Source organism: Ctenopharyngodon idella, chromosome 14 (assembly GCF_019924925.1).
Source record: "Ctenopharyngodon idella isolate HZGC_01 chromosome 14, HZGC01, whole genome shotgun sequence".
NCBI classification, from domain to species: Eukaryota; Metazoa; Chordata; class Actinopteri; order Cypriniformes; family Xenocyprididae; genus Ctenopharyngodon; species Ctenopharyngodon idella.
Window position 1 is genome coordinate 15964184 of NC_067233.1, and position 8894 is coordinate 15973077.

Sequence of the window (8894 nt, forward strand, 5' to 3'; positions counted from 1 at the left end):
TGATGATTTTGGGCTTCTTTTGTAGTCACAGGACCTGGGCAACTTACAGTCATTGAGTCGACCATGAGCTCCTCCGTATACCAAAGTATATAACTTTTTATGACTTTATCACAAAGAGTGATAAAGTCATACAGAAAATGATTACGTAAAGTTATTGCTGCTAAAAGTGGATCTATAAGCAACTGAATCATAGGGTGTCCTTAGTTTGTCAACCATGGCTTTGCCATCTTGGCTTTATTTTTGTTAAATAAATAACAAACACGATGTGATATATCATAAAGACACGATGTGATATATCATGTGTTGTTGATCATTGATGAGGTTTTATTTTCCAAATTTGAAGACCTACCAAGGTCTTAAAATGATTATTATGTCCTGATATGGAAAACCATGGAATTCAATAGGGTGTCCTAAATTTTTCACATGACTGCGTAATGTAACTTTCACTGAAGATGAAATCACATATTATTTATATAAAATAAAATTGTATTTATTGAACAATAATATTTAAATGAACAATAATAGCCATTATAAAAGTATAAGAAGTTTGTACAGTAGGAAATAAACACAAGCAAACAATTCAATCAAAAGTACAAAAGCAGTGCTCAAATTAATACAGGATTTAAGTTAAATAAAAACATAAAGTTATGAAACTTAACTTTGCCTTTAGCCAAATCCATTTGCTCTGGAACAAGTAATTGTTTACTTGACCAAAGATTGCCCATTTGATATACCCAAAACAAATTCAATCTCAACCACTATCTACATAGGAGCCAGAAGCAAATTTCTGAAGGACTGGCTGAGATAAAGCTGTTCTCGTTGGATACATGAGTGCTGAATGACCACTGACAGCCTGGAGCTCACATCAATGAAAATGTTTATATAACATTGTGCCTATTATATATATTTGAGGTCTAGACAACGACATTCTCCCCTAAAAACTCTTAAAACTATATTCCTTGAGACAATAACAGTAGTATTCGTGAAATTATAGCAAGTTTGCTTCGCTGTGAGAAATGCTGCAAGTATAGATCTGGCATAAACAAGCTGTGTGATACAAATTGTGAAGCGGTATCTCTGATATGGAAATGGCTGTCAGCCAATCAGATATAGAGTAAAGCAAACTTTTCATGATTATTTGTTGTGGATAGCTTATTTAACAGACGTCACAAGTGGTTAACCATGGGATACTGCTAATGCAATAGACTTCCTTTTGGATTACCATCTCTCTCTGCATGCAGTTTATAGAGTTTATTGCTCTCCTGATGGGACTGCAGCTGCATTTAGAGAGGCCATAGGATAGATGTGGCTTAAAATAAATGGCCAACAAGACAATTGAATGCAAGGTGCAATCCCACATTATTAGCTGTAATAGCTTCTTATCGACAGACTAATTCTCCTCTCGAATTGAATGTGCCACCGCAGAAAAAGGATGAGAGGAAAAGGGAAGTTGTATTTCCTTAAGTCTGTTGTCATGTTTGACTTCATTGCCTCTTTTCCACACCTGAACATCCCAGCTCTAATTTTGTTCAGAAAACCTATAGCTATACTAATGGCTCTATACTAATTACTAAAGGTAAGGAATGCAGGTAAGTCTATAGCAGGTAGGAAGTCCATAGTCCGCATTGAGACCAGACAATGAGTGTGACTGAGGTGCTGGTGATTAGTATTCTGGTAATTGGGATTGTAGTGGGGGGGTGACGGTGGAGCCTGGTGAATCCGTAACATTTGAATCATTTTATTATTACATTTTTATTTTACAAAGTACAAAGTCTACTCCAAATGGAGTTATTAGGCCTATATCAGTAAGCATAATATTCATCATTTAAATAATTCCCTTCCAAGGCATACACCAAAAGGCCTGGTTGAGTTGCCTTAGTAGTGTGTTGAAACTCACGATTGTGGTAAAGGATGTGACATTTCCAAAACGCTCCAGGTCCAGCTGACCAATCAGAGCACATTGCGTTTTTGGAAGGAGGGGCTTCATAGAGACTGGAACCAAACAGAGCATTACAGATGAGAGATGCTGCAATAATGTAAAAATGTGAGAAATAAAGTGTTTTTTTTTTGTTTGTTTGTTTTTTCTTGTTGTTGTTGTTTAACATTGAGGCATGAAAACCTATTCTAGTAGACCCCAAAAACAAAATCAAGACTTTGTAAAAGGGAATAACAGCGATGTTAAATTGCAAAGGTCTTGAGTTTTCACTGAAGGGCGTGTCTGTGGCGGCCTGACAAAATTTGATGTTTCGCCATGAAAGAGGAAGCTGCTGTAACTCAGGCATACAGTGTCCGATCTGCCCCAAACTTAACATGTGTGACAAGAGTCCTAGCCTAAAGACATCTATATGCCAATATTCAGTTAGTCATAGTGCCACCTGCTGACAACAGGAAATGGCATGCTTTGCACTATAATTCACTCCCAGAAACACATTTGTATAGAAAAAGAAGTACCAAACATGCTAGAAAAACACGTTAAATCATGCAACATTTGGCCACGAAAAAGGAAGTTATTGTAACTCAGGCATACAATGTCCGATTTGCCCCAAACTTCACGTTTGATAATAGTCCTGGCCTGAAGACATCTTCATGGCAATATTCAGTTATAGTCAAAGCGCCACCTGTTGGAAGCAAGAAGTGTGGCACGTCGAAATTACTTTGCCATATTTTTCCTGTATTTACTCGCTTACATGCATGTCACCCACTATTCAATGTTTTCCTAAGGCCACCAGGGCCCTTTCATAGCTGCTTGCAGCTTTAATTATTATTATTATCATTTTTATTATTTCTCCTTTTCTTGCTTTTACTAGGTCCAATATATACATTGGTTTGGAATATACTTGTCCAGTCCACAGGTGTTTGCACTGTCCTGATTCACTAAAATTTAATGACTCATGTCAGTGAGTGTTCTCAACCAAAACATGTCATTTTAATGGCTTGGCAAATTACATAACAGGTGGCTATGATTATGTCTGAACAGAGGGACAGTGGTAATAAATTCTTGCTCTTTCTCTTCCTTGCCTTTGTGAGTATCTGGCTGAAATAGTGGACAGTGATGCTTGGCCCACTGAGATGTTCAGATGTGAAATGAGAATGGACTTTGGTTGTAATCACAGCCCGGCACTAAAACATCCGATTCTGGCTCATAAAACAACTGTCCCTTCACGAGGCAGGCCCCTAAAGCTTAATAAAGAATGTCCCAGAAGATGCAAGCAGCCTACTGGCAAACAACAAGGAGATGAATGGATGTACCTTTTTTATCAGCAAACAGAAAAATGGAATCAATGGAGGCACTGTTTGGTACAGTAAAGATTTGTAGCCCTGACCTAGAGTATGGTGTTTTTTTTTTGTTTGTTTGTTTGTTTGTTTTTTACAGAACATTCATAATTTAGTGCTATTGACTTTCATGGAGTGGAATTGCATATTGGAGTGAAGTTTGATCTCAGATGGATTTGGCACTTAGTCTTGTAGAAACGGATTTTTATGGCTCATCAATTAATTCAGAATGCATTATATGCTTGTGGGAATAAACTGCTCAGTAAAGTATAGGTTCATTTACTCACTGTGCATCAACAAACAACCAAACTGCATCCTGATAGGTTGATATCCAGTTTAAGCCTCTCAGCGGGTTATACGATTCCACAGACAAGAACAGAATGAAGTGTTTTCAGGCGTGACCATCTTCGGCCTCTGTGAGTGCTGCAGCATATCACTGCAGTCATCCAGGTGAAGGGAGTCTCTAAAAAAAACGAAATCTGGACTTCAATTCCCGAAACAGCTTCTTACTCACAGCAGGACTGAAAGCTCAAAGGTGTGTTCATTCTTCTCTCAGTTCTCTTCTGCTCTGCTATCACTATTAGCCCCCATCACGCCTCTGTAGATAACAGCGACCTCATCTGAATGCACTTGTGACAATGTCATATCTGCTCTGGACTCAGCTGGTCATCATGTCTGTAGAAACAACACTGACAGAATGATAAAGAGCCCATTTTAGGCCTGTAGTGGAAGAAAAACAGAACAAAAATGAACACGTGGGGTCCAACTGACTAAAAGGAATGACACTACTACATTGTTCAACACACTTCCACAAGAGGGCCTCACTTAAATTATTATTTAAAGGCACGGTTTCACGGACAGGGCTTAGATTAGGCCTTAGTTGAATTAGGACATAGCTTTTTTAAACATGCCTTAGAAAAAATTACATTATTGGTGTGCATCTTGAGACAAAACAATTGTATTGACAGATATGCCAGCGCAAGTTGCTTTCAGTTAAAACAGCTCAAACATGCATTTTAGTCTGGGATTAGACTTAAAGGGTTAGTTCACCCAAAAATAAAGGTTTTGTCATTAATTACTCACCCTCATGTCGTTCCACACCCGTAAGACCTTCGTTCATCTTCGGAACACAAATTAAGATATTTTTGATGAAATCCGATGGCTCAGTGAGGCCTGCATTGACAGCAAGATAATTAACACTTTCAGATGACCAGAAAGGTACTAAAAACATAATTAAAACAGTTCATGTGACTACAGTGGTTCAAACTTAATATTATAAAGTGACGAGAATACTTTTTGTGCACTAGAAAAAAATAATAATATGACTTTTCAACAATATCTAGTGGTGGCTTATTTCAAAGCTTCGAAGCTTTACGAATATTATTTTGATTCAGTGGTTTGGAGCGCCAAAGTCACGTGATTTCAGCAAACAAGTCTTCGTTAGATCATAAGTGCTTCAAAATTTTAATAGCTCATTCGTAAAGCTTCGAAGCAGTGTTTTGAAATCGCCCATCACTAGATATTGTTGAAAAGTCGTTATTTTGTTTTCTTGGCGCACAAAAAGTATTCTCGTCGCTTTATAATGTTAAGGTTGAACCACTGTACTCACATGAACTGTTTTAAATACGTTTTTAGTACCTTTCTGGGCATCTGAAATTGTTAATTATCTTGCTGGCAATGGAGGCCTCATCGGATTTTATCAAAAATATCTTAATTTGTGTTCTGAAGATGAACGAAGGTCTTACGGGTGTAGAACGACGTGAGGGTGAGTAATTAATGACAGAATTTTCATTTTTGGGTGAACTAACCCTTTAAGCCTTGTCTGTGAAACCGGGGCTAAATAAGACAAAGAATCAAGATAAATCTTAGCCAGTTTCAAAGCAGCTTCTCCAACACTGAAAATGAACAAGAGAAGACGAAATAGAGTAACATCTGTATGGGAACGTGACAAGATTTCTAATGGTCATTACAAAGCACTACTTGCGTGAACAACTTGGTCTGGTCAAAGAAAACTGTCTTTTGAGGTTGAACAAAAAACATCAAAGAGACCTGTAACACGGAACAAAGAGCAGCTTGAAAGGATAGTAAGTGTGTAGTGATGTGAACTTGTTTCACAAGAGGCTGTGGACGAGATACTGTAGATATAGTCGTTATTCACTGAATAATCTTCCCCTCCATCGTAGCATGTGACTGTAAATGTAAATGCAAAACGTGTCACTGGTAGAAAAATTGTACGATGACATCCCTAGAATAATCCATCTCTCCATGTGTTCACAGACATCAGATAGGCAGGTGGACCTCCACCTGTTCTGGTCAATGGCCAAAAATGGATGTCTCATCTCATTGGGCTGGTGTCAAAGTGATCCTTGTTAGTTGTTAGAAATGGCCTTGGCCATTTTCAAGCTACAACAGTTAGAGACATCAGTTCAGAGCCCATGAATATTATTTCTTTTTTTTTTTTTTTTTTGTACCTTATTTGTAAAACATTTTTTGTTTTGAGTACTGTTTTGTTGAGATGACAGTAGACTAGTATCAGTCAAATCACATAGACTATAAAGTCAAATCACCTTTATTTAAAGGGATAGTTCACCCAAAATCCGGTTGGTGAGGTCTGAACGCGCTCTGACAACGGAAGTGATGTCTCGTACTCAGCACGAGACATCACTTCCGTCATCAGAACGCGTTTTCAAGGCAGTTGGACATAGTGGTGTTTTAGAGGTGAAAAATGATATAAATACTGTTCGGTTTCTCGCACAAACCGATCGTTTCGTGTCTTAGGACATCAACGTGTCGTCACGAGCCGCAGGGTTTAATTTTGATTTGTCTGTGCATGTTTTTTTGACTCTTATAGATGGAGTTCCCATTGACATGCATTATATGACTGACAGACCGCAACGGTTGGAGTTAAAAATCATCATTTGTGTTCTACTGAAGAAACAAAGTCACCTACATCTTGGATGCCCCGGGGGTAAGCAGATGAACATCAAATTTTCATTTTTGGGTGAACTATCCCTTTAAAGTCAAATCAGCGCTTTATGCAATACAGATTTCAAAGCCGCTGCACAGTAATAAACAGGAAAATAATGAATTTAATTCTGCTTTAAAGCAGCTCTAAAAAGACTAGTGTCCTTGTTCAGCTGAAGTCAGTTTAGTATTGAAAGTTCATATAAAATGAGGTTAATTGAAGACAATATTGTTATTATTCACTTTAAGTCAGTTCAATGTTGATTCAAATCAGTTCAATAACAGTGTCAAAGTTGCATTTGTCAATAATGAAATTAAGTCAATTCAGCTATAAAGCAGATCTACAGAAGACAATAGTATTATCATCCAGCTCAATTGAGTTTGAGTTTTGTTTTCATCCGTTAGTGTCAGTTCAGTCAAATCAATAATATTACTGAATAATTGGTGAATAAAAATATGGTGCCAGATGTGCAAGAAGCTATAAGCATTTTCAGTCCCAACCCATTATAAATCCTAATTTTTGTTATTCCAACTTGAACAATATAACAATATCAAAATGAATTAAAAGTCACATTCCGGTACTCAAGGTTTTGCTGAGCAACATATGTAAAATTTTAGGTTAAATATGGATTCATATTTGTACATTTTGTACAGGGAGGATAGAGGAGAAGGCCAAACATTTATTACAGCTAGATGAAGCGGTATAGGACAGTGAAGCTGGTTAGATCTGGTTCTGCAAAAGTAGTTTGCAACGCTGCCTTAATTTAGTAAACAAGCCGATTGCCGCTTCAGGTCCCGTGGGGGCGGCTGGCATTTTTCAAAGTGATTGTTCCCATATCTCATTTGTCAAGCATGTGCCCCTGTTATGCCAGATGATCCACATTCAGTCTCAGCATTGATTTATTATGAGGTGCAAATCTAATCTGTCATATATTGTGGCGTTTGAAACCACATATCCTGTTAAAACATGTTCATCTCTATATTTGAGTGCTTGACAAAGTGTTGGCTGTCATGTTTATGCGCTAAAGATTCTTGTAAGTTAAACAGATCCATCATCTTTATCCTTTTGGTAAAATGTCATTCAGTATTCTCAAAATAACACCTCAGAAGTGCAACAAAAATACTCAAACTTCAAGTCAAATTAGTAAGGAGCTCATAATGAGACAACTTGGTATTTATTTAGATAAAATTGGATGAATATAGGCTTGCTTGCTTAATTATGTCTGCATGATTATATGTATTTTGCCAGTTTTGTGTTGGCATGAGGCAATTTCTAGGTTTTTAACCTTAATTAAACAAGCTTAAAAAAGCTCTCCTCTAATGAAAACATTTCAGATTAATCAGGGTGACTTTATGGATAAGCTTTGATATTTTTATATAAAATGTCATGTGCACTGCAGTAGGCCTAACCATATTTGAAAATTTTGTTTTTCATCATTTGGGGACCAAACCTTAACTTACCTGAAAATTACCCAAACTTTGGACTTGAGATGCCTCAGGTCTGGATGTCCAAGACTAGTTTGCAGATTAGTAAACTAGTTTACTTAGTTATAATAAATAAGTAATGCTGAATTGTTTCTTTGAGCATTTTTTTTTTTGTTAAGTAAAAACACCTTTGACCCCAATTAATTACAGACTGTGATGACCACATACCATTATATTCAGCAGATAAGACAAGATGACTTTTCATAAGGGCAAAGAACATGATTTGGATTTCAAACACATTGACACTTGCTTTCCTGATAGAAATCCGCTCCGTTTTGTATAAGCTTTTTATATGTTGCTACGCATTTCATCTTCCTTGCTTTACTATATATGAACGACAACAGCACAGCACTCAACAGTGTTAGAGAACATTATCATTCCCCAGCTTATTAACAAATTCATGGCCTCTCTGAAAATTAAAGATGGTCCATAGAAATTAATTTCCTGGAAACAAACAACAGGTCCAGAGAATGACAGGCACTTGTGTTATGAAAATTCAAGCAAGGCTGTAAACAAGTCACTTCAGAGCAGTTTGCTTGAGCTCTTTACATTTAAACTTCCGCTTCAGCTTTTGCACTGCCAGTATTTACAAATTTTTAGAGTATGAAAACAATTAATCAAACAATCAACTGTACATAGCATGCTTCCCCACTGATGGCAAAAAAAAAAAAAAAAAAAAAATTCATTTCGATTGACAGTCTAATTATTTGTGTATATATTAATAAAACACACTGCAGCCAATTTGGAAAAACGGACATGACATGAGAAACAAATTTGCCTTGATCTTTTGACATACAGTGGGTACGGAAAGTATTTAGACCCCTTTAAATTTTTCACTCTTTGTTATATTGCAGCCATTTGCTAAAATCATTTAAGTTCTTTTTTTTTTTTTCTTCATTAATGTACACACAGCACCCCATATTGACAGAAAAACACAGAATTGTTGACATTTTTGCAGATTTATTAAAAAAGAAAAACTGAAATATCACATGGTCCTAAGTATTCAGACCCTTTGCTGTGACACTCATATATTGGTGCTGTCCATTTCTTCTGATCATCCTTGAGAGGGTTCTACACCTTCATTTGAGTCCAGCTGTGTTTGATTATACTGATTGGACTTGATTAGGAAAGCCACACACCTGTCTATATAAGACCTTACAGCTCACAGTGCA